Below are 27,104 nucleotides of genomic sequence, written 5' to 3' on the forward strand. Positions count from 1 at the left end.
CCCTTGAGTAATCCCCTTGCGATATTCTCTGTTGGGTAACCACCTGAATATCGACCGTACTGTGCATTCCCTTTGCTGTATTTTGATTATGAGAGGACAACCCAGTTGAGCCTACTATCTTGGGGTCCCCCTGTGGGCTTGAGTCAGCTGATGTCAATACATCAGTAATGTCAGGCTGGGTCGTGTGAGCTAAAGTGGGTTGAGTTAAATGAGCCTCTCCACAGGGCGTGGGACAAGAGGCTATATTGCCCAGGGAAGATCGCTTCTTAGCTATTAGAGAGTCCAGTAATAGTCGCTGCTCGGTCAGTTGGATCACATGTGCTAACAGCGACTCAGCTCTTATGATAAAGGCGTCAAGGGTACCTTTTACCCCTCCCTCAGCCCTAGACTGGGAGTTCTTAGGTTTAACCATATTCAGGCTGTTCGGTGCTAGGTATCCCTATTGTGAACCCCGTCCTTTTGTGTGTGCTAAAATAGAAAGATCACAGTGCCAAAAACAGATCAGACTTTACACACAACAACACTTTTTGGGCAATCTACCCCAATGCGATATACGTTATGCCGGGGATGTCATGTATGCAGCTTATTTTAGAGTCACCTGAGTTGCAGCACGGGAAACGTGACCCCTAGCGTCCAAGCATATACGTTGGGATGTTCACAAGGCGGCTAAATCCATAGATGGGCAGAAAGGACGTGGCCCAGCCTGGCCTCCTTTGGCCCCTGACGGCCACAGACGGCCCGCCCTTTGCCCGGGCTTAGCCCGGCACCGCCCGCGCGCGTCCCGCGAGGCGGGATTCCTGTGACTGAGAAATACGCAACGTACTTAGAGGGAGTGGCCTCTGCTACTTGTTGCACCCCGCTGGCTCCTGGGGGCTTGATTCCACTGAAAGGAAGGTGGCAGACCAACTCGGACCGGCAAAGTGCTCACGAAGCGTCTCCCGCGAAGCGGGAGGCGCGAACGGTAGAAGTAGCCCTCAGAATGTGGCTTCTGGCAGAATGTGGGACGCCAATTGTGGTTTATTTGGGGATTGAAAACACGGGTCGTTTATTACCCTCCAGAAGCTGTTCATATCGTGGCGCTCCGCCTCCTCTCTCAGTGACTCCCAAGCCTGGGATTGTAGGGAAATTTTCCGCAATTTGATCGCCTTTTTGTACCGAGTCCTACAGGCGACGATCGTTCCTCTATCCTTTGGGACTGTTTTGAGTGCCTGCTTCAGGTTCCTGTGAGCCCTTGAGCATTCCTTGTCAAACCATCTGGGGCAAAAGTCGACCTGAGTGTTTGTTTTGCTCCTCAGAAGGCTATCAATATGCTGGGCGGTGCCCTCAAACGCTGCGATCAAGTCGCTCCCCTCTACCATGGGGTCCAGACACCTCCAGGTTTGGCTGTCAATATTTGCAAGGAGCGCTCTGTGGAGTACTATCCCATCAATCTTACTCCATTTAATTCTCCTGCCCTGGTCCTTTGCCTTATATTGACCCACGGTGGCCCTTTTATCCGCTTTAGTGGTAAAATCAATGTCCCTTATTGTCAGTACCAACGAATTGTTGTCACTGAAGGCGCTAGGTACTATCTTAAAATGGCTAACCCTACCAATTAGTGCATTTGATACAAAGATATAATCGATGATTGAATCACATCCCCGTCCCTTAAAGGAGGGAATTATTGTGTTAGGTGACCCACCATCGATCAGATCCATTGTGTGGGTTAAGGCAAACTTGCCCAAGATTGTACTTAGTGCCATGCCCTCTCTAGAGTGCTCTGTATGCCATCCCTTGATAGAGGGGCAGGCATCCCAAATTCCTCCTTCCCATTTCAAATAGGGGCACTGGTGGCTGTTAAAATCCCCCATAAGGATCAACTGGGTACTTGAATCCCCTGTACCGTGTAGGCCCATCAGTCTCTCCTCCAGCTCGGCCAAATTTAACATAGATTGTCCCGCGTTATAAAAATTTATAAAAATGAGCTTTAAGCCCTTTTTAGAATATCTTATGCCCTGGAGACAGCCCAAGTCCCACCCCAAATCTTGCCAACTCCCTTGCAGCGTCAGTGCCACATACGTTATTAAGCCACCCTTGGCTCGGAACATTGGTGATTTACGGGCCGGAACGAAGAACATTTTACATCCCTCCAAAAATGATGCAGTGTTGTCCGTCTCCCAAGTTTCCTGGAGACAGATGACTTGGAATTTTTTAATGAAATCTTGCCATTCTATGTTTGGGATTTTAGGTACAAGTCCTGCAATATTCCAGGAAGTCATCCTCAACTCCTTGGGGGTTAGATCAAGGCCACTAGTCCCTCCCCTCGTCTTCCTTGAAGGGAAGCACATCTCTGAACAAGTTACTTTCAGAGATGTATCTTCCACATCCCTCTCGTACCCTACGGGTATACCAACTTTTAATTCCTGATCGTGTGCCCCTAATGGGCTTGTATCTCCAGAATTCCGTTGGGTATCATGTTCTCTCTCAGTCTCACTACTCCCTATTCTCATCAGTCAGTCTTGTTCATCCAGGGCAGAAATGCTAGAGAGAGGGGTGAATCTATTTGGTGCTAAGCCAGTGGTGTCCTCCCTGCCTTTCTTGGTAATCCCTGGCCACTGTGAACTCTGCCCAAACTCAAGGGCGCTATCCCTGTAAAAAAAAATAAAGGAGAAGCATCCTTATGCAAGACCCACTCACGCCCTCCCCATGCCGGTTATCGAGCAAGTTTTTAACTAACTCAGGGTGCCTAAAATTTACGATGACACAATCACCTGCACATTTTTTCCCACTACCCCCAATCCAAGCCACCCTACTAGCCATAAGGATGTGTCTATGGTGGAATCTCCTTACTGGTGTGTTGTTATGTATCCAGTGCGAGGCCTTATTTATCAGTGTGCTGGTCGATTCTTCACTGTCTTTACTTAGTCCTGGTACGCCTACTAACACTATTGAGTAAGGGCAGGAGGCCGGGGGTAAGTCTAGTGTCTGAAGACCTGGGGTGCTCTGGACACAGTCCATACTACTGTTCTTAAAAGTCTTCTTAGGCTCCCTCTGTCCCAAGCGGCTATCCCTAGGATCATATGGGGTTCATAGATTACCCGGGGCCTTACCGCAGAGATCCCTGTTACTGGTCTTTTCTGGCTCCAGGGTTATCTCTCTGTGCTCTCTGGGGTCGGGGTCAATATTAATTACATCCTCTCTCCTGCCGACAACCACTGCGGACCCCTCCTCCCTCCCCTGTGGGGTATTCCCGGTTGGCTGTCCCCTTTTATTATCAGCCAGACTGCTTATTTTCCCTTCCATATTGGAGATTTTAGTCATTACTGGACCCAGATATTGAAGGAAAAGCTGTTCCATTTTCTTTCCCAACGATGAGATGATTTCTTGAAGCCCATCCGCCCCTCTTACACTATGACAGGTTGGGCATCCTGTAATCTCAAGGTTCTTGCTAGTACCTTTGTTGGACTCTGTCGGCCCTTTTCGACTAGGTTTACTGGCACGAGTTGATGGATGCGATTCACCCGACTCTGAAAGCCCCGCCAAAATTTGAGATCTTTTGGAGCGTGTAACTACTTCTCTGCTGGGGCTCCGTATGGGGTCTGCATCCGTTATTCCTGATTGGACACTAGACCCCCCCTTGAGTCATCCCCTTGCGATATTCTCTGTTGGGTAACCACCTGAATATCGACCGTACTGTGCATTCCCTTTGCTGCATTTTGATTATGAGAGGACAACCCAGTTGAGCCTACTATCTTGGGGTCCCCTGTGGGCTTGAGTCAGCTGATGTCAATACATCAGTAATGTCAGGCTGGGTCGTGTGAGCTAAAGTGGGTTGAGTTAAATGAGCCCCTCCACAGGGCGTGGGACAAGAGGCTATATTGCCCAGGGAAGATCGCTTCTTAGCTATTAGAGAGTCCAGTGATAGTCGCTGCTCGGTCAGTTGGATCTCATGTGCTAACAGCGACTCAGCTCTTATGATAAAGGCGTCAAGGGTACCTTTTACCCCTCCCTCAGCCCTAGACTGGGAGTTCTTAGGTTTAACCATATTCAGGCTGTTCGGTGCTAGGTATCCCTATCGTGAACCCCGTCCTTTTGTGTGCGCTAAAATAGAAAGATCACAGTGCCAAAAACAGATCAGACTTTACACACAACAACACTTTTTGGGCAATCTACCCCAACGCGATATACGTTATGCCGGGAAAGTCATATATGCAGCTTATTTTAGAGTCACCTGAGTTGCAGCACGGGAAACGTGACCCCTAGCATCCAAGCATATATACGTTGGGATGTTCACAAGGCGGCTAAGTCCATAGACGGGCAGAAAGGACGTGGCCCAGCCCGCCCTCCTTTGGCCCCTGATGGCCACAGACGGCCCGCCCTTTGCCCGGGCTTAGCCCAGCACCACCCGCGCGCGTCCCGCGAGGCGGGATACCTGTGACTGAGAAATACGCAACGTACTTAGAGGGAGTTGCCTCTGCTACTTGTTGCACCCCGCTGGCTCCTGGGGGCTTGAGTCCACTGAAAGGAAGGTGGCAGGCCAACTCGGACCGGCAAAGTGCTCACGAAGCGTCTCCCACGAAGCGGGAGGCGCGAGCGATAGAAGTAGCGCTCACTGGGAAGAGGGAGTGGCCTCTGCTGCTCGTTGTGCCCCGCTGGCTCCAGGGGGCTTGAGTCCACTGAAAGGAAGGTGGCAGGCCAACTCGGACCGGCAAAGTGCTCACGAAGCGTCTCCCGCGAAGCGGGAGGCGCGAGCGGTAGAAGTAGCCCTCACTGGGAAGCGGGAGTGGCCTCTGCTGCTTGTTGCGCCCCGCTGGCTCCTGGGGGCTTGAGTCCACTGAAAAGAAGGTGGCAGGCCAACTCGGACCGGCAAAGTGCTCACGAAGTGTCTCCCGCGAAGCGGGAGGCGCGAGCGGTAGAAGTAGCCCTCACTGGGAAGTGGGAGTGGCCTCTGCTGCTCGTTGCGCCCCGCTGGCTCCTGGGGGCTTGAGTCCACTGAAAGGAAGGTGGGAGGTCAACTCGGACCGGCAAAGTGCTCACGAAGCGTCAAATCAAATCAAATCAAATCAGCTGAGAACACCATAAATGGCTCATTGTTTTTGTTAGACTGACAAAATCGAATTCAGTCATTGTACAGTCTCACCAGAGAAATCTTAATTTCATTATTATGGATCAGTATAGTTTCATCAATGTTGCCCATTATTTCTCTGATTTCACTAAGTGTGAACCCGTAGCCAGCACTCAAGTGTGGCTTTAAAACTTAATTTGCTATTTCAAAGAGTGCAAACCTAACTGAAGGCTGGTGGTTACGTTGCTGCTGGGAGCTCATTGTACACGGATCTCCTGACTGGCGTTCGGACCCCACGCTTCGAGTTATTACAAGGACTTACCAGCCTTGAATTTTTTCAAGATTCCCTTATACCTAACGGCCCCTATCTAACTGCGGGTTTTGTTGGTACTCCAATATATGTACATGAAGTTATTTTTATTTATTTTTGGGTCGGATAGGCAGTATTCGCATGATCCAACATTTGGAAATTTCTACTCTTCGATGGCCCATAGAGCTTGATGGGCCTCATTTTCATTGCATCTAATTTTGGACTTGATTAATCATTGAATCATTGGCTTATTGCTGCGATTCTGTATTAACAAAATTATATATATGCGGTTATAAACATTGTTATTAAGGAGCCCCCGACAACAAGTGTATATATATATATATATATTACCTACTGGCGGTCGCCAGTAGGTAGTTATAGTTAGGACCCTGTTTCCATAGGAAAACCGCAACATTCTATTTTGAATAACTTTGGCGCCGGTTGACGAATCCTCGTGAATTTTTCAAAATAGGTGGGGCGCTACGCTCCGCTCCTACCCTGAAAGTCTCGGGGGGATTCGTCAAGCGGGGGCTGAGATAAAAGGGGGGTCCCAAAACGCGTTTTTCCCATGCATTTTTCCATAGGACCTTTAGACACAGCTACAGCCCGAACGGCTGAACAGAATTACTTGAAATTTGGCAGAGAGGTAGTCCTCAGGTCAAGGAAGTGCCTTTTGTAGGTTTGGTGTAAATCTGTTCAGTAGATTCTGAGAAAATAGCCTTTAAATCAATATATATATCTGAGCCAGCTTACGGTGCGCTTACGGTGCGCTTACCGTACGCGTACGGTGGCGTGCGCGAGCGTGATTTTGATTGGCTGTTAGATCTTAGTAAACATTCGAATCGGTCTAAACCAGGAAGCGGCGGCCGCCATTTTCTCTCTCGCTCTCTGAGTTGGGCAGCAAAAACGATGCCAAAAAATGTCTAAAGAGGCAGTTTCTTGAGATCCTAACCACCCAGCATTGATATAGGGGTCCCCAAACAACCCCCAAGCCCAAAAAAAAAATTTTTTTTTTTCCGGAAAATCGCCGATTACGCTTACCGTACGCGTACGGTAAAAAATTGTTTTAAAAAAAATTCTCCACACCCTCCCCACCCCGTGTGCAAATGGTGCCCGAAGGGCACCATTTGTGCATGGCTTATTACAGGTAAGAAATAAACAAAGAATAAATTTCACAAAGATGCGCATAATATGTCCCCCATGTGCGCACGGTGCGCGAAGCGCATCGTGCGTACATGGCCCATCCCGCATAACGTGGGCAAGCGGTGCGCGCAGCGCACCGCGTGACCACCGTGCGTGCACGGCACTAACTGCGTAAAGTGGGCGCGCGGTGCGCGAAGCGCACCGCGTGCTCACTGTGCGCGCACGGTGCGCGAAGCGCACCGTGCGCGCACGGAACGAACTGCGTTAACTGGGCGCGCACGCCACGAATGGCGTAAAGTAACTTAGCATTTAAAAAACCGTACAAATTCACTGAAAAAACCATAGGTTTCACACACGTTATAGTTAGGAATTAGCATTTAAAAAACCTTGCAAATTCACTGAAAAAACCATAGGTTTCACACATGTTATAGTTAGCTGGACATTTTATTGATAAAAAACCAATGAAATTCCCCCGTTATAGTTAGTGCAGGCAACTATAACTCACGCGACCGCAATCTTCTGCTGATGACATATGTGTCTTTATGAAAAAAAAATATTTGTAATATATGTATAGCTAAAATTTAATGGAAGAAGACATGGGCAAATAAGTGTCTAAATACAGTATTAGCATCAGCAGAGGATTGCGGTCGCGTGAGTTATAGTTGCCTGCACTAACTATAACGGGGGAATTTCATTGGTTTTTTATCAATAAAATGTCCAGCTAACTATAACATGTGTGAAACCTATGGTTTTTTCAGTGAATATATATATATATATATATATATATATATATATATATATATATATATATATATATATATATATTCACTGAAAAAACCATAGGTTTCAGGCCTGATATAGTTCGGAATTAGCATTTAAAAAACCTTTGAAATTCACTGAAAAAACCATAGGTTTCAGGCCTGATATAGTTAGGAATTAGCATTTAAAAAACCTTAGAAATTCACTGAAAAAACAATAGGTTTTAGGGGTGTTATAGTTAGCTGGACATTTCACTCGAACAAAACCATTGAAATTCATCCGATATAGTTTGTTGTACTAACTACATCTCGCGCGCCCGCAATCCACTGCTGATGATGTCACATATTACATCATTCATGACATGGTCAGTGACATCACTGATGACATCTCAAATGACATCACTGATGACATCACTGATGACATCATCCAGTGAATGTGGTTTGGTTCGTTATTTAAATATGCATTATATATATATAGCAATTTGCATTGAAGAATGAGTGGATATATAAATATAAATATCTGGATGGAGGATTTAGTAGCAGTGTGATTGACTGTTTACTTGACTAATTTATAGTGTCTCACTAAATATATTGGATAGTAACTAAACTGTGTGAATATCTGTATCACTTTGTCAGTTGTTGTGTAAACTGCTGCACCAGTTGGTTACTAGCTACGTGAAAGTCTATATTAGTTATTGATTAGTTAACGGAGTATTTGTATGGGAGAGTGAATGCGTGTGTAGTTCGGTGGGGGGGGTGTGACTGCCCAAAGATGTGTGAATAGTTGATTCAGTAGGTATATGAAGTTAAAACTACATGTTATAACAGTTGTTTGGGTGAGCGGGAGGCGCGAGCGGTAGAAGTAGCCCTCACTGGGAAGTGGGAGTGGCCTCTGCTGCTCGTTGCGCCCCGCTGGCTCCTGGGGGCTTGAGTCCACTGAAAGGAAGGTGGGAGGTCAACTCGGACCGGCAAAGTGCTCACGAAGCGTCAAATCAAATCAAATCAAATCAGCTGAGAACACCATAAATGGCTCATTGTTTTTGTTAGACTGACAAAATCGAATTCAGTCATTGTACAGTCTCACCAGAGAAATCTTAATTTCATTATTATGGATCAGTATAGTTTCATCAATGTTGCCCATTATTTCTCTGATTTCACTAAGTGTGAACCCGTAGCCAGCACTCAAGTGTGGCTTTAAAACTTAATTTGCTATTTCAAAGAGTGCAAACCTAACTGAAGGCTGGTGGTTACGTTGCTGCTGGGAGCTCATTGTACACGGATCTCCTGACTGGCGTTCGGACCCCACGCTTCGAGTTATTACAAGGACTTACCAGCCTTGAATTTTTTCAAGATTCCCTTATACCTAACGGCCCCTATCTAACTGCGGGTTTTGTTGGTACTCCAATATATGTACATGAAGTTATTTTTATTTATTTTTGGGTCGGATAGGCAGTATTCGCATGATCCAACATTTGGAAATTTCTACTCTTCGATGGCCCATAGAGCTTGATGGGCCTCATTTTCATTGCATCTAATTTTGGACTTGATTAATCATTGAATCATTGGCTTATTGCTGCGATTCTGTATTAACAAAATTATATATATGCGGTTATAAACATTGTTATTAAGGAGCCCCCGACAACAAGTGTATATATATATATATATATTACCTACTGGCGGTCGCCAGTAGGTAGTTATAGTTAGGACCCTGTTTCCATAGGAAAACCGCAACATTCTATTTTGAATAACTTTGGCGCCGGTTGACGAATCCTCGTGAATTTTTCAAAATAGGTGGGGCGCTACGCTCCGCTCCTACCCTGAAAGTCTCGGGGGGATTCGTCAAGCGGGGGCTGAGATAAAAGGGGGGTCCCAAAACGCGTTTTTCCCATGCATTTTTCCATAGGACCTTTAGACACAGCTACAGCCCGAACGGCTGAACAGAGTTACTTGAAATTTGGCAGAGAGGTAGTCCTCAGGTCAAGGAAGTGCCTTTTGTAGGTTTGGTGTAAATCTGTTCAGTAGATTCTGAGAAAATAGCCTTTAAATCAATATATATATCTGAGCCAGCTTACGGTGCGCTTACGGTGCGCTTACCGTACGCGTTCGGTGGCGTGCGCGAGCGTGATTTTGATTGGCTGTTAGATCTTAGTAAACATTCGAATCGGTCTAAACCAGGAAGCGGCGGCCGCCATTTTCTCTCTCGCTCTCTGAGTTGGGCAGCAAAAACGATGCCAAAAAATGTCTAAAGAGGCAGTTTCTTGAGATCCTAACCACCCAGCATTGATATAGGGGTCCCCAAACAACCCCCAAGCCCAAAAAAAAAATTTTTTTTTTTCCGGAAAATCGCCGATTACGCTTACCGTACGCGTACGGTAAAAAATTGTTTTAAAAAAAATTCTCCACACCCTCCCCACCCCGTGTGCAAATGGTGCCCGAAGGGCACCATTTGTGCATGGCTTATTACAGGTAAGAAATAAACAAAGAATAAATTTCACAAAGATGCGCATAATATGTCCCCCATGTGCGCACGGTGCGCGAAGCGCATCGTGCGTACATGGCCCATCCCGCATAACGTGGGCAAGCGGTGCGCGCAGCGCACCGCGTGACCACCGTGCGTGCACGGCACTAACTGCGTAAAGTGGGCGCGCGGTGCGCGAAGCGCACCGCGTGCTCACTGTGCGCGCACGGTGCGCGAAGCGCACCGTGCGCGCACGGAACGAACTGCGTTAACTGGGCGCGCACGCCACGAATGGCGTAAAGTAACTTAGCATTTAAAAAACCGTACAAATTCACTGAAAAAACCATAGGTTTCACACACGTTATAGTTAGGAATTAGCATTTAAAAATCCTTGCAAATTCACTGAAAAAACCATAGGTTTCACACATGTTATAGTTAGCTGGACATTTTATTGATAAAAAACCAATGAAATTCCCCCGTTATAGTTAGTGCAGGCAACTATAACTCACGCGACCGCAATCTTCTGCTGATGACATATGTGTCTTTATGAAAAAAAAATATTTGTAATATATGTATAGCTAAAATTTAATGGAAGAAGACATGGGCAAATAAGTGTCTAAATACAGTATTAGCATCAGCAGAGGATTGCGGTCGCGTGAGTTATAGTTGCCTGCACTAACTATAACGGGGGAATTTCATTGGTTTTTTATCAATAAAATGTCCAGCTAACTATAACATGTGTGAAACCTATGGTTTTTTCAGTGAATATATATATATATATATATATATATATATATATATATATATATATATATATATATTCACTGAAAAAACCATAGGTTTCAGGCCTGATATAGTTCGGAATTAGCATTTAAAAAACCTTTGAAATTCACTGAAAAAACCATAGGTTTCAGGCCTGATATAGTTAGGAATTAGCATTTAAAAAACCTTAGAAATTCACTGAAAAAACAATAGGTTTTAGGGGTGTTATAGTTAGCTGGACATTTCACTCGAACAAAACCATTGAAATTCATCCGATATAGTTTGTTGTACTAACTACATCTCGCGCGCCCGCAATCCACTGCTGATGATGTCACATATTACATCATTCATGACATGGTCAGTGACATCACTGATGACATCTCAAATGACATCACTGATGACATCACTGATGACATCATCCAGTGAATGTGGTTTGGTTCGTTATTTAAATATGCATTATATATATATAGCAATTTGCATTGAAGAATGAGTGGATATATAAATATAAATATCTGGATGGAGGATTTAGTAGCAGTGTGATTGACTGTTTACTTGACTAATTTATAGTGTCTCACTAAATATATTGGATAGTAACTAAACTGTGTGAATATCTGTATCACTTTGTCAGTTGTTGTGTAAACTGCTGCACCAGTTGGTTACTAGCTACGTGAAAGTCTATATTAGTTATTGATTAGTTAACGGAGTATTTGTATGGGAGAGTGAATGCGTGTGTAGTTCGGTGGGGGGGGTGTGACTGCCCAAAGATGTGTGAATAGTTGATTCAGTAGGTATATGAAGTTAAAACTACATGTTATAACAGTTGTTTGGGTGAGTGAATATCTTTATGGGTGTGGTGATGAACCAATATATGTCTCAATGGTACATGTCCAACAAACTAGAAAAATAAAAGCCAGTGTATGTGTCAGTTGTTGTTTATAAATAAGTATACATAAGACTCAGTGATAGTATGAGTGACTGTATGGATAACTGTATACTTGTAATAGGGTTTTTATAACACACTAAGTATGAGTTCTTATCTATATGAATAGATGAAGTGGTGTTTTTATAAGTGTATAGCTAAGTAAAAGTAAGTATGATCCATTGTTTGCATAAGTGAGTAGGATGACTTCATAAGTGATTAGGATGTGTGCTGGTGTCTAATGTCGATATAGGTGTATAAGTATATTTGATAGTGTTCTATTGATCATTGACAGCATGTATGAGTGAATCTATAGGTAAGTGATTAGATGTGTGTATAGATCTAGGAATCACTGAGTGGGTGTTTAGAAACTTGTATTGGTGTGTCAATGGTTTTAAATCTGGCACTCTGTATTTTACAGTGAGTGATGAAAGGTTATACTAGCGTATGATGAGGTGTATCTGATTGTCACGTGGATGATGTCATCAGTGATGTCATCAGTGATGTCATTTGAGATGTCATCAGTGATGTCACTGACCATGTCATGAATGATGTAATATGTGACATCATCAGCAGTGGATTGCGGGCGCGCGAGATGTAGTTAGTACAACTAACTATATCGGATGAATTTCAATGGTTTTGTTCAAGTGAAATGTCCAGCTAACTATAACACCCCTAAAACCTATTGTTTTTTCAGTGAATATATATATATATATATATATAAAGACATTTTGGATCGGATTTTTGACCACATGATGATTTGTATCTGACGAAGGAACTGTTGGTCTTTATGTCCACTCCAAAACGGGCGTCGGCACTTCTTGTCAGCTATTTTTAGCTTGGCACCTTTGAAAAGGCGTTTCTTGTCTGCTATTTCCAGCTTGACATTTGTAAAAAAAATTAAATTGTGATATTTGTCATTATGGGTCATCAGATGTATTTTTCTTTTTTCTTTATTTAAGTATGTCTCGTATGCATGTTCTGTCTGTGTACATTGAGGTTGTTATTTTTGTGTTTATCGTGCATCATGTTTTGATGGGGCTGTTTTTGTGATTTTTATGTAGAGAAGCTATTGGAATTGTTATATTTGAATGTACATAGATATAACTTTTCCTCTAAACTATTTTGATAAAATAAATTAAGATGAAAATATTTTCTGTGGGACAATGATGTTTTCAATTATTCTTGGATGTATCACCTATTAATTATTGAATAGGGGGAGGTTTGTTGTTATTGTTTAGGGAGCTCATTGTACATTCATATATATATATATATTTTTTTTCTGTTCAAACTGTTTATTTTGCAAAAGAGACAGGAGAAGACTGCTCGTGGACACAGCGTATTAGCCTACAACCCTATGGTAAGGGCCGGCTGCGTAGGCTAATTAGGCTGTTGATGGACAGTAGTAAGAGGCACAACTGAACAATACGGCAAACGAGTCACACAGCAAGTCACCTACAACCCAATGTGGGCCGGCCGCGTCAGAGAGCAAGTGTCAATACATGTCATACGTATGTATAGTGCAGATGGCGAACCAAAAGAAGAAGGGAAAGATGAAGAAAGAGAGAAGAAGAAGGGGAGACAGAGAGGAGAGGTGAGCGGGGGGAGGGGGAAAGTGCTAAGCTCCAAGGGGTGGCAAACGGCAATTGGGGGGGCTATTGTGAATCCGGAGGATAAACTGCATCCTCGAAGAGGCGTAGGGCTTGGAGTTTCGGGGGCTGGAAGCGGGCGTGTTCCAATTTGCAGAGATGAGTAATAAGTGGTTGCCACAATTTAGTAAAATGAGATTCACAGGACTGTAGGCGAGCAGTGAGCAATTCTATATAGAGACAGTGTGCCACAGGCGCGGGGACCAGACTGTGATTGGGGGGTCTCCGTTTTTTTCCAATACAGGGCAATGAGCTGTTTGGCAGCGCCTAGCATGTGGAGGGAAATGTGCCAGTCTTTGCGCGTGAGTGCACACAAGTTGTCAGGTTTGATGCCTAGAACAGCTGTGGCAGGGCTGGCCGGCAGGGAAAGGCCAAGCACCTCTTTGATATGACTGAGGATCTCCTTCCAGTAGGGGTTCAAGAAAGGACAGGTCCACCAAATGTGTAGGAAGTCGCCCGTGGTGCTCGAGCACCTCCAACACAGGGGGGATGTCACAGGAAAGATCTTGTGCAGTCTGAGAGGCATATAGTACCATTGGGTTATGGTCTTGTAGGCGGTCTCTCGCTGGGAGATACAGCGGTAGACCTTAGGAATATCACACCACAGACGATTCCACTGAGCAGAGGCTATGTCCGAGGCAATGCTCGATTGCCATTTGCGCTGATAGAGGTGGGGAGTAGTGAGTGGGGGATGTTGCAACACGTGGAAGGTGCGGAATATAGGCCCTTTAGAGTCATCAAAGGCACGCACTAGGTGCTCAAAGGGCGTAAGTGGTCGAGTGGCTGCCTGTGCTCAGGAGGAGGTATGTATCCAATGTCGTAGTTGGATATATTGCAATCGAGCTCCCTCCGAGAGTTGGAAGTCTGCCTTGCACTGATCGAAGGTTTTAAAGGTGCCACCCAGGAAGAGGTCCCTAATGGTCCGGCACCCACAGTCAAGCCAATCAGAGAACACTAAGGGACGTAGTGCCGGCAGAAAGTGGAGATTCCCAGCAATTGGGGTGAAGGGGGACGGGAATGTGGTGAGGCCTTTAGGGACTGCAATTCTATCCCAGATGTCTAGTACCGTCTGAGTAGGGGGAGCCAAGTAGGCACTGCGCGATCCCGAGGCCGGTGCTGCCACGGACGGTCCCAGATGGATCTCCCAATCACCGCCCTATCCATGTGGAACCATACCTATCCATGTGGAACCAGGCCATCCACTCCGAAATAAAGTGGAGGTGAGAAGCCCAGTAGTACTCCAAAAGGTTGGGACACGCTAGCCCGCCCCTATCACGAGGAGACATGAGAATTTTGTTGGAGAAGCGCGGCCTGCGTCCTCCCCACATGAACCTCCCCACATGAACCTATTGATAGCTCGTTGGAGGCTGCCGATCTGGTGGAGCGGGATGGGAGTCAGAAGAGATTGAAATAGATACAGAATTTTTGGAAGCACTGACATTTTGACTGCATGTAGCCGCCCCAACCAGGAGAGAGTGAGTGATTTCCATGTTCGCAGGTCCCCAAGGACCGTCTTTCGGCACTCCTGTCAGTTAATCTGGGACCAAGAATCGAGAGTGGGTGTTAACTGGAGTCCGTGGTATCGAATGGAGCAGGAGGCCCATTGGTAGGGGACTAAGGCCTGAAGCGTAGGGATCTCGTCTCTAGGGATAGTAAGGTTGAGAGCCGAGGATTTCTAATGATTAATTTTGAGACCAGACGCCGACTCAAATGATCGAAGAAGAGCCAGGAGGGCCGGGAGGGATACGTGGGGCTGTGAGAGTGTAAGCAGGAGGTCATCCGAAAGAGGGCCACTTTATGCTGCTGGCCACCGAGAGGGATGCCGTGGATGTCTGGGGTCTGGCGGATTAGGATGGCGAGGGGTTCCACTACAAGAGCAAATAATAAGGGCGACAATGGGCACCCCTGCCGGGTACCCCTGCCGATCGAGAAAGGGGAGGATAGCCGGCCATTGACCCGTACCTGGGCTGTCGGCGATGAATAAGGAGCCATTATTCAAGCTATCATTAACGGACCGAGCCCGATTTTATGTAGAACTGCCCAAAGGAAGGCCCAGTCCACCCGGTCAAACGCCTTCTCCGCGTCAAGCGACAGAAGGCAAGCCGGGATGTTCCAGTGGTGGGCCTTACTCACCAGTTGTGCAATGCATCGTACATTATCCGCGCCTTGGCGATGGCGGATGAAGCCAACTTGGTCCGGTTCTATGAGGCTAGGGAGAAGTGGATCAAGACGTTTAGCTAGTATTTTCGTGTAGATCTTCAGATCTGTGTTGAGCAGTGCTATGGGACGGTAGGATGGGCAGAGTGCAGGGTCCTTGCCTGCTTTAGGAATAAGAGCAATTTCTGCCAGCCCCATAGACTGGGATGGACCATCGTCGGTGGCGAAGGAATTAAAAAGACAAATGAGGTGCTTCCGAAACTGCGGCAGGAACATGCGGTAAAAAGATAGGGGAAGACCGTCCGTCCCCGGAGACTTTCCGATGGGGAGGTCCTTCAGGGCCCCAGCGAGCTCTTCCCCAGTGATTGGGTCCTCCAGTTGCTGGGCATGGTAGGTACTAAGTGGGGTCCAGGGGCAGGCTTCAAGCAGAGTCCGTATCAGGTCTGGGTAGGGCAAGGCCAGGGCCTATAGGGAGGAGTAATATGTGTGGATAAACAAAGCAGTACAAAAGGGGGTGGTGATGGACGGAGCATCAGAACCAATCAAACACTCACACCCAGTCAACAGATCTGAGTTTGATCCATCACCGTTCTTTAGCCCACTCTGCCACCCCAGTTCATGTCTGAACTGGGGTGGCAGAGTGGGCTAAAGAACGGTGATGGATCAAACCGGGATCTGTTGACTGGGTGTGAGTGTTTGATTGGTTCTGATGCTCCGTCCATCACCACCCCCTTTTGTACCGCTTTGTTCGCCATAAGTTGGCAGGGTATGCTCAGACGTGAGTCCCTTGCTCACTTTGCCACTGGATTCAAGCAAGCCTGGCTGAAGACGGCTGAAATGCCAGAAAACGGTCCTAGGAAGCTTGTTTCCGGTCCAGGGAAGGCATGGCTTGGCAGTTCGGGCTGGACTGTTCCCATGAGGCACAGGATCAGACTGATTTGCATATGGCCATGTCTGAACTGGGGTGGCAGAGTGGGCTAAAGAACGGTGATGAATCAAGCCTGGATCTGTTGACTGGGTGTGAGTGTTTGATTGGTTCTGATGCTCCGTCCATCACCACCCCCTTTTGTACTGCTTTGTTCGCCATAAGTTGGCAGGGTATGCTCAGACGTGAGTCCCTTGCTCACTTTGCCACTGGATTCAAGCAAGCCTGGCTGAAGACGGCTGAAATGCCAGAAACCGGTCCTAGGAAGCTTGTTTCCGGTCCAGGGAAGGCATGGCTTGGCTGTTCGGGCTGGACTGTTCCCATGAGGCACAGGGTCAGACTGATTTGCATATGGCCATGTCTGAACTGGGGTGGCAGAGTGGGCTAAAAAACGGTGATGGATCAAACCCGGATCTGTTGACTGGGTGTGAGTGTTTGATTGGTTCTGATGCTCCGTCCATCACCACCCCCTTTTGTACCGCTTCGTTCACCATAAGTTGGCAGGGTATGCTCAGACGTGAGTCCCTTGCTCACTTTGCCACTGGATTCAAGCAAGCCTGGCTGAAGACGGCTGAAATGCCAGAAACCGGTCCTAGGAAGCTTGTTTCCGGTCCAGGGAAGGCATGGCTTGGCAGTTCGGGCTGGACTGTTCCCATGAGGCACAGGGTCAGACTGATTTGCATATGGCCATGTCTGAACTGGGGTGACAGAGTGGGCTAAAGAACGGTGATGTATCTGTTGTCTGGGTGTGAGTGTTATATTGGTTCTGATGCTCCGTCCATCACCACCCCCTTTTGTACCGCTTTGTTCGCCATAAGTTGGCAGGGTATGCTCAGACGTGAGTCCCTTGCTCACTTTGCCACTGGATTCAAGCAAGCCTGGCTGAAGACGGCTGAAATGCCAGTAACCGGTCCTAGGAAGCTTGTTTCCGGTCCAGGGAAGGCATGGCTTGGCAGTTCGGGCTGGACTGTTCCCATGAGGCACAGGGTGAGACGGATTTGCATATGGCCATGTCTGAACTGGGGTGGCAGAGTGGGCTAAAGAACGGTGATGGATCAAACCCGGATCTGTTGACTGGGTGTGAGTGTTTGATTGGTTCTGATGCTCCGTCCATCACCACCCCCTTTTGTACTAATATGTGTGGATGGCGGCGCATTTAGATTCTTCCGTGGTCGCGTTGGGTGCCGTCTCCAAATTAGATGTTGGCAATGTGGGCCTTAGCTGCACGTTTCCTTAGGCACCGAGCCAAGACCATGCCCACCTTGTCGCCCCCCTCGTAGTAGCGCTGTTTCAACGCTAACAGAGCGCTCTCAGCCCTATTGGTTCGGTGGGCCCGAAGCTGACCACGGAGTGTAGCCAACCTCCGTTTATGGGAAAGCAAAGGGCATTCCTGGTCGAGCTTTTCAAGGGCCTTAAGGTCCCTAGTGAGATTGGCTTCAAAGAGGCGCACCTCCCGTGCTCGCGCAATCGCGATGGAGGTGATATGGCCACGGATAGTGGCCTTGAAGGCGTCCCACACAACTGGAAAGGGTGTTTGGGGGATTTTGTTGAGTTCAAAGTAGGAGTCAATGGCCGTTCCCAATTCTGCCACGTCCACAGGGTCCCGGAGGACGTGCGGAGGGAGGCACCAATGAGGCAGGAGTCTGCCACGTGTAGAACTATGGCGCAGGAGAAGTTCCACGTGCACGTGGTCAGAGACCGAGATGTCGGACATGGAGGCGAAAATCGTCTCACAAATAAGGGTGTGCGAAACAAGGATATGGTCTATATGTGAGTACGAGCAATGCACATGTGAGTAATATGAGTAGTCACGAGTTTTGGGGGCGTGATATAGCCAGGTGTCGAGTAGCGTGAGATCTGCCAGCTGCATCTTTAAAGTGGAGGACATGGCCCTGGCTCCCTGAAAAGAGCCGTTGCTACGATCCAAGACGGGGTCCCAAACCAGGTTGAAGTCACCCCCTATTATAAGTGAAGGATCATCTTGCGGCACATGTTTCTTCAAGAGGGCTCGGACGTAAGAATCCTATGCCTGGTTAGGGGCATAGATACTGCACGACGTGAGAGACCGGTGTCCCATCAAGACCTCGACTTTAAGGAAGCGGGCATGTGGGCTGCGGAAGATTTTGGATTTCCCCTGCTGAATGCCAGGGCCACAGAGTATTGCCACACCAGCTGTTTTGGAGGAGACCGAAGCCCAGAATTGGAGGGGGTAACGGGCGTGGGCACTGCGAGGGACATCAACTTTTGTCAGGTGAGTTTCCTGTAAAAGGATTATATCAGGGTGCTGCTGAAGGAGGTATCGCCATATCTGGTGCCGCTTATTGGGAGAGTTGAGCCCCTTGACATTAAAGGAGAGGATTTTCAAGCAGGGGGTGGTGGTCATGACCTTTGGGGAGTGCAATCTGGCCTAAGCAACTCATATGGAAGCAAAGTGGGCAATGGCAAGGTGTGGGGGTGGACCGCTGATTTCCGGGAGGCAGATGAAAAGCCACAGGAGGCACCCCCGCCCACCAAGGAGAGAGAAAGAGACAGAAGAAAGGTGAGAGAAAGAGAGGAGGAAAGACGAGGGTCAGACATTCAAAATGAAAACAGGGCCACAGTGTCCTGTTCCAGTCTAGGTACAGTCAAGGCCCAGGTGCACAGGCGGTCCCAGAGAAGTCACTCTCCCAGGAACAGATGGGGGCGAGTCGCCGGTCACAGGAGATGTCATCTGGGCCGGTGATCCGGCACCGCCAACACTGCTTTAAGGGAGCCGGGGTGCTGTCGAGTCAATGAGCTATGCTCCACCGCTTGCGGCACAGGAGGCGAATGCATAGTCTGGAGTAGTCTATCGTCATCATGTGTGGGAGCTCAGCCAACTTAGGGAGTTAGGGACGGAGGACTAGGCGAGGGACGATCCCCCTCTATGGAGCGAATGTGCTGTATTATATCGACTTTGGCTTGCGAGGACGAGTGCTCCCCTGGGTGCTGAGAGCGCCGGTTGTGGCTGGCCTGAGACCAGGAGGGTTTGGCAGGGGCCCGGGCACAGGGGGGCAGACATGAAGGACTCGAGGGCGGTGTGAGAGAGAGATGGAGAAGGTTTGCCGCTTCCTGGAGGGATTGTACCAGCTGACGCTTGGATTCCGCCTGGAAGATTAGCGCGAAAGGGTGGCCCCACTGGTATCGAATGTTCAGGTTCCGCAGTTTGTCAGTCACAGGCCTGAAATCGCGGCGTCTCCGAAGCGTCGTGGGCACGAGGTCCTGAAAGATCTGGATGTTGGCGCCCTTATAGGTAAGTTCCAGCTCGGAACGCGCTGCCTTTAGGTTTGCCTCCTTTTCCATAAAAAAGTGGACCTGGGTCAGGATATCAGGAAGGAGACCCGGTAAACCAGGGGGACCAGAGACCCAGTGTGCATGATCCAGCACCGGCGGAGAGGCGTCATCGTCGCCCCAAACCTCATGAAGGAGCTGCGCCACATAGGTCATGATGTCCGACCCCTCGGCCCCCAGCGGAACCCCCGGATTCGGAGGTTGTTGCGGCGGCTCCGATTTTCTAAGTCCTCCTGCTTCAGCTGTAAGTCAATGTGTTGTTCCTCGAGGGTAGCCAGGAGCTGCCAGAGTTGCTCCTGGTCCTCTGTACGTGCATCCACCATTCACTCTAGGCCGTCCACTCATTCCCCCAGGTCAGTGACCTCTCTCTGGAGTTCCTGGACACATGAATGGACCTCAGTGCGCAGGGAGCCAATTTCCGTCTTCAGTTCCACCATGAAGCCGGCCATGAAGGATTGGGTAACCGGTGGCGAGTCCCCCCATTTTGTGAGGCCATTGCTCCGGGGGCAGCAGCACCCGACTTGCCCCAGAGCGCAGCCACAGGGTTGTCCTTCGGTGGCACCGCGGCGTCCTTCACCACCTTGGTGCGTGTCATCTCCCAGTGGAGTCTAGCACTTTCCAAGGCAAGACAAGGCAGTGAATATAAGGCGTGAGGCTGTGGGAGGGCAAGTAAGTGGTACAGCCGTATCCGCCCCAGTCCTAGGCAGGAGGGCACGAAACACGGTGAGAGAGGCCTCCCAGCCAGCACAGGTGGGTAAAAGGAGCCACAACGCACAGGAATAGGCTAGGGTGTCGCCGCCAACGTGGGCAGGGTCCCACTGTCAGACAGGGCAGACCGAAGTATACCCCTGATCAGGTGTCTGGAGCTGGGCCAGTTGGGTCCACGTGGTGAGTCAGCGTAGGGTCCCGCCGGTGGTAGTGGGGGAGTAAGGCCCACCAAGGTGCCGCCGCACCAAGAATCCTCCTCAGGGGCCCCACCCAGCAGGGCGTCGAAGAACCCCCAGCACTCTGGCCAGGCCGGCCTCCCTACAGGCCACGAAGTCCAGCGCAGCAAGGCCCAGAGCAGTCTGCACAGTCAGGGACGCCTCCGGTAAATCCCACGCTGGTCCCACGCTGGAGTGTCACAGGGGAGTCCGCAAGCAGGCTGGTCAGAGATAGGGGTGGTGGGGCGTGCAGAGTGGTCACAGCTCAGCACCCAGTCCCCACGAGTCCCGAGGCACTGTATCCCCCGTCCCAGAGCCGGGTTGTTGCCGGGCCCAGGGACCACTAGAAGAAAGTGCAGGGGCCGAGGACTGCAGGGGTGAGGGCCATGCAGAAAGGGTATCTCAGCGCCCCAGTCCCACTAGTCGATGTGAGGGTCAGTTCATTCTGGGGGGCGGGCACGGCAACCCCAAGCCAGGCCCCCCGCGAGTCCCAGCCGTGCAGCCAAGCGCGTCAGGGCCCAGTGGGCCGGTGCGGGCCCGGAAAGCTGTGCGCGGGGCCCCCTCGGCAGTGATTCCAAAGTGAAGCTATAAGCTCAGGCCGGGGTGATGTCTTGCAGGATGCGTGGTCACAGTGGGGGCCGACTCCCAGGGGCAACGTCTCGGCACCTACTCTCCATCGCTAGTAGGGCCCCCGCACACCAAGTCCAAGGTGCCACGTAGTAGGGCCAGATCGGGGCCCCCACACCCTCTACCTCAGCCTACCGCCAGCCACACAGCAGTGTCACTCAGAGCCACCGGACACCGTCTTCAGGGGCTTAACTCCAGGCCGCCACCAGGCCCGCTCTCGGCCTCAAAATGGCGGGCAGCCGGAGCAGTAGAAAGCAGCCCTTCAGCTGGATCGTGGGGCGCCGATGGCTGCTGCAGGCCATTTCTGGCGCATTCTGGCACCTCCGCTGGTGGGGCGCAACACCATAGAGGTCCAGGGGAACCCGGGGGATCACTACGGGCCGCAAGAGAGGCCCGGGTCGGGAGGCCACAAGATGGTGGCCGAAGCACCCGGAGTCAGGGAGCCAGTGCCAGCAAGCCCCCGCCGTTGTCCGCTCCCTGGTGGATGCCCCTCACGCTCCACGGTCTGTGCGCCCCGAAAAGTGTCGCCGATTGAGCCTCAGCTCCATGTTAATGGCTCAGAAGTGTGGCAGCCAGCCAGAGCTCCTCAACATGTGACTCGTGCCATTGACAGCGAGACCACGCCCCTGTACATTCATACTTTTGGATTTATGCACTCACGCAGTTCGGGAAGTCATACAAATCCACTCCAAATACATTCACCTCACTGTTTAGATAAGCTACTCGGCTGAAAACGTATTCTAGGAAGAAACTAGCAGCAGAGAAAAACATGTTTGTCCTTTGAGACTCACATACTTTGTTTTTTCGTCAATCCTGTAGGCCCTTGATCTGCCTTAACCACAGATAATACATTGAAGATCCTCTGCTTACTGATGAGTTGTTAGAGGTGGACGAGGTGTAGTCTTCGATCTTCTAAGTGGATGGGCATTGGGTTTGGTTGTTGTCACTTTCTGAGAAGACTAGGATTCTTGTTGTGATTCACTAGTTTATGCTATTTTGTGACAATGTTTTTCCAGGCTTTTTTCTATTGTGTACGATTTATAGCACTTGTTACAATGATAAAATATTTGATTTTTCACCCATCAGTTTCAATCATTTGTGAACTTTTTTTATAGTATTTCTGCAGCATCTCAAACTCTCTTCTGTCCAGCCGCATTTGATGCTAGCTTTTCTTTCGGATTAGTTTGGCATATAACACCTTTCATTGTTGAAGGAGTAGGAGATTTTGTAGTTAGTGCCACTGTCAGGAGGTTAAGATCCTCTGCTACCCACTGCTTCGCTAATGTTTGTGAATTTGAAGCAACGGTAAACTGGAAACAAAAACAATATTAAAATTTATTATCAATATGATGGCTAAAACACATCATTATAGAGCCGCTATTTTGGAAAATGGCATAAGGGTTGCTTTGAGGAGTTATTTTCTGTCTCTATAAGACTTTTTGACCCCATAAACCTATGTTTGACAACAAATTGAAGTATGTAGGTTTCATGGTTTCTGAAAATCATCACTGTAACACATCTGCCATTTTTAAAAATGTCATCCTGAAAAATCCGGCCCAGATTAGAATGTCTAACTAAGCTAAATTACTTTTTTAATGATACAAAATACCAATAAAAAATAAAAATCTCTGGGCAACAATTTCTTTATGGAGGTATATCAAGGGCTAGGACTATATAGTAAGTGGCTAGGTCTCAAGGGCAAGCTGGCACAACTGAATTCAGGGTTTTTTAACTCTGTTTGGATTCATCCCTCTGTCATTACATAGTGACTGTGCCTCAGCTTCCACAATGCCCAGAAGAAGAACTATCCATGAAAAGTCTCCAAAACAGTCCAACACTTTGCTCTTTTCATCAACCGCAGGCAGGCACCTTTGCCTGCCAGAACCTTTTTGACTGCACTTTTTCATTTTAAGCCTGCACCAAAGACATCCTGAGCTGCAGAATTCTGAATGGACACTGTGCATATCCTCATCCTATTGCATTGAGATTTGCTCCATGTGAGAAACTTCCTCCAGAAATGGAAACTTTTGGACCTGTAACAACCTCACATTCAAAACACCAAAGTAAACTCAATGTTCAGCCTGATTTGGGTATGTTCCGGGAAGCTCTTTCTTTTTTAAGACATTGGGTTGAATCATAAATTCTTTTTTTTTTACTGTATTGTGTATTTGAGTTGCTGATCCTTGCCACCCCCACACCCCGCATAGAGATTAAGTTTAGTCTGTGCTACCGAAGGGTGGCACAGGGATACTTTTTAAGGAACCTTTGGTTGCTTCTATAAGGCTACCTAGTAAGGCTGTTGCAGGAGCAAAGGCTTGACAAATATTGCATTTTTTTGCCTGCACCCTCAATATATCATAAGGATTAATTCCACAAATGAATGAGCTCTGTCACATTTCAGGTGCTAGGCAAGGCCAAAAAGAATGAGTAGATACCTTCTGTGATAAGATACAGCTGCTTATGCATTTTCTGGAATCTTCAATGTCAACAAGGACCTGGGCTTAAAAGTCTTTAAAAGCTTTGCTTTTTTCCTAATAAATGCACATCTATACATCAGATTATCTATGCCTACTGAGGAAGTACTCGTCATAGCCTAACAAAGGGAACTTACAGGCAGAACACCCTTGTTGACTGAAGTCAAATTACACAGCTACTACAAATATCAGAAATTGAAATTCCTTCTGTACACATTGACTGGAAGAATAATGCTGAGAGCATACTACATTTTCCTACAAATAGCATGCCAATTACCATTTATCAGAGGATAAGACACCCTTTCACAGCAAGTCCTTGCCGCAATTTGCAGCTCTTCCCGACATGGAATTCTAACCCAAACGGCCACAAGGCAATGGGAGCATGTAAGCAGTTACTACGAAACCTCAAAGTCCTTTAATTTGCCTATTTGTAAAGGCAACCTCTACTACAAGCAACAATGTCATTCCTAAAGGTTTAACAAGCAACACTGTAAGCCCTCAGGTTCCATGGTGGATATTCAGCATAAGCAACTAAATATCTCCTTCATTCATCACTAGCTAAATTCACCCACCAACATGTCTCAATATGGCCCAACATGTCTCAACAAAATTCAACAGCAAGGCAGCAGTGGCACCATATGGGCCATATAAATAATCCCACATAATTCCACTTTCAGGCTGAAACTGTACCACATTGAGACACAAGCCACAAAACAAGCTAGCAACTCACTCTTTTTAATAATAAATAAGCTCAAGGCACAATGGTCACTGCAAAGCTCCAGGTCAAACATATACCCAGAATATATCATCCAAATTCATCGCACTCATCACAACAACACAAAGTCAGCAGCAACAGCACCACAGATATTACCACTAATTAAACATGCGCCTTCTCTCATTCCTCCACAGGGTAAAGTAAGAATCAAATCAACATGCAACACAAATGTTCTCAGCTTCACATGCCCAACCACATTCAAGCAACCCACACTCCAAGGACGCACCCAACGCATCATAAATAACCTCACTGCATGAGTGCCCTCAACCTAAAGTACAACAATGACCATCCCTAACCTACTGCACACTGGCCTCTTCTATGATTTATTGCACAGGAACCAACAACGGAGGCACATAGGAGATCTCATTTCCAACAAGTAAGCATGTCAGAATGTAAAGTTAGGAGTAATGTAGTACTGCAGGTCACTGACTTCTCTTCGACCCTGGCCATTCAATAATTCAAATCAGATTAAGTAGCAACTGTGTATTAAGACTACCTACTCCTTACACTTTGAAGTCTCATTGTCACTCCTCCCACATATATATACCAGGAAATGTCAACGTTTCTACACCAAACTCTGTTTCAAGCAGACCCCCCAGGATATAGCGGCATGGATTAGCAAATTTAGCGGCACAAATATGGAAATTTAGCGGCACAAATATGAAAATTTAGCGGCAATTTTGCGGCATTTTAGTTTGCAGTTTTTCCTACAACAAACACCGATATCTTCGTTTTTTGAAGTATTTAACAAGCTGAAGCTATGTATATTTGGTCTATTTACAATGTAGACACCTTGTTTGGCTTCAAGGCTACATATAAGTGTTTTTAAAAAACAATTATGCCCCCAGGCCCCGCCGCGTGACCTGTGTGCGGCGGGCCCAAAAAGAATGCCACCTGGGCCCGCCGCACACAGGGCATGTGGTGGGCCCAACATTTTTTTTTTTTTTTAAATGATGCCCCCCCAGGGCCCGCCGCGTACCCCGTGTGCGGCGGGCCCAAAAAGAATGCCCCCCTGGGCCCGCCGCACACTGGGCACGCGGCGGGCGCACAACATTTAAAGAAAAAAAAATGCCAGTGTGCGGCGAGCCCCCAAGACATAATGCCCCCGGGGCCACCCGCTCGCTAAACAGTCGGCAGGCCCCCCACAACACAGCTTCCTTACCTGGGCTGACGGTGAGGTGAGCAGCAGCTGCAGTCCTTATGACGGGAACAACACAGCAGGGCCAGCAGGGCAGGTGAGGAATGTAAATATACACCACCTCGCCTGCCCTGCTGTGAGGACCCTCCTTCTATTGGTTGGACCCGTGGCGAGAGATCTGGAGGTCTGGAGATATCGCGGGGGGGTAAGGCAATCTCGGGGGGGGAGTGAGATATCTCCAATTGGATTGGGAGGGCACTTTGGTAAAAATTGCGCTTTTTTTTACAAAAGTGCTGATTTTGCTGGCACTTTAGTAAAAATCGCGGCATTTTTGCAAAAGTGCCGATTACGCCCCTGTATGTCACCCTTGCTGCTCCACTGGTACTGTTTCCTCAGATCCCTTAAAAACAATGGCAAAATGCAATTGGGAAGGCGTCTGAGGCCAGTGTGAGCACCTTCAAAACTGCTGCTGTACTTGCAAGCTCCGCCCTCCCGCCTCTCCCTCGCACCAATGAAAGCTGAGAGTTCCCATGTTTCCGAGCGTGCCACACATCACTACTCCAGACGCACTGCCATGCTGAGCACACAAGAAAGCAATGACATTATCTGTTAAATGAACTTCAATAGACCGAAACCCGAGCCAGTTAGACAGCTTATACGGTCTGTCTAAATATAAACTGGAAAGTGACAAATAAACCCATTTCGCCGGTTTCTGACACGTACTTGGCCGAGACACCTTCCACGCTTGGAAACATCAATTACTCATCTAATTGAACACCCTAACTTAGGCAATCTCGGGGGAGAGTGAGATATTGCCAATTGGATTGGGAGGGCACTTTTGTAAAAATCGCGCTTTTTTTTTTTACAAAAGTGCCGATTTCGCGGGCACTTTTGTAAAAATCGCGGCATTTTTGCAAAAGTGCCGCGAAATCGCGAAATCGCGATATCCTGGAGGGTCTGTTCAAGGGTGTTTTAAGGAACAATACACATACATAAGTGTTTGTTTTATGTCAATATGAGTAAATATCTAGTCAAGAGGGGTAGGCCTCTCCTTAGTGCACCATGATGTAAAGGTAATAGAGGAAATAACAGATATAGGAAATTGTCATGCTTTTGAGGGGTAATGATTGTATTTCTAGAGAGATCATTTTCCACGCTCTCCCCAGCTTGGCTATTCTAATTTTGTTTAACTATTGCCATATAAACCTTTATTACTGGCTTCTTTGTCCGATCCCCCTCAGTAGTTTTCCAATTTACAGCTCTCATATCAATCCAGACTTTTGCTTCTCCTGCCCTGAATTCTTTCTGATCTCTCCCCACTCTTTCAACCAGGTATAATTTAGGAAAGATTGGTACATAAAACCCTTGCACAATAATAAGCATTATCACCGACCTGTATTTCTGACCTGAGTCATCATATTGAAAGTAGATGTATTCACCCAAAGCAGATTGAGATAAATCTAGCTAAGTTAAGGATGGAAGAGTGTGAGGTAATTCCTACTGCAGCACAGCAAAGTGTGTATGCAGAAGACTACAAAAAGATTCCTATATCATGACCTGATTTGTCACAGGCTCCTCCAAGCAAAAGTAGGACTGGTGAAAGTGGGGATGGAAATACCATTGATAGGCTTTTTTTTACCTATTTCACTGAACATGTCCTGGTGAATACAATAGGTATGCACATAGTTACTGGCTGTGGTGTCTCTGTTTCTGTGAAAAATTGACCAGACAAG

Source organism: Triturus cristatus, chromosome 9, assembly GCF_964204655.1.
Source record: "Triturus cristatus chromosome 9, aTriCri1.1, whole genome shotgun sequence".
Lineage (NCBI taxonomy): Eukaryota > Metazoa > Chordata > Amphibia > Caudata > Salamandridae > Triturus > Triturus cristatus.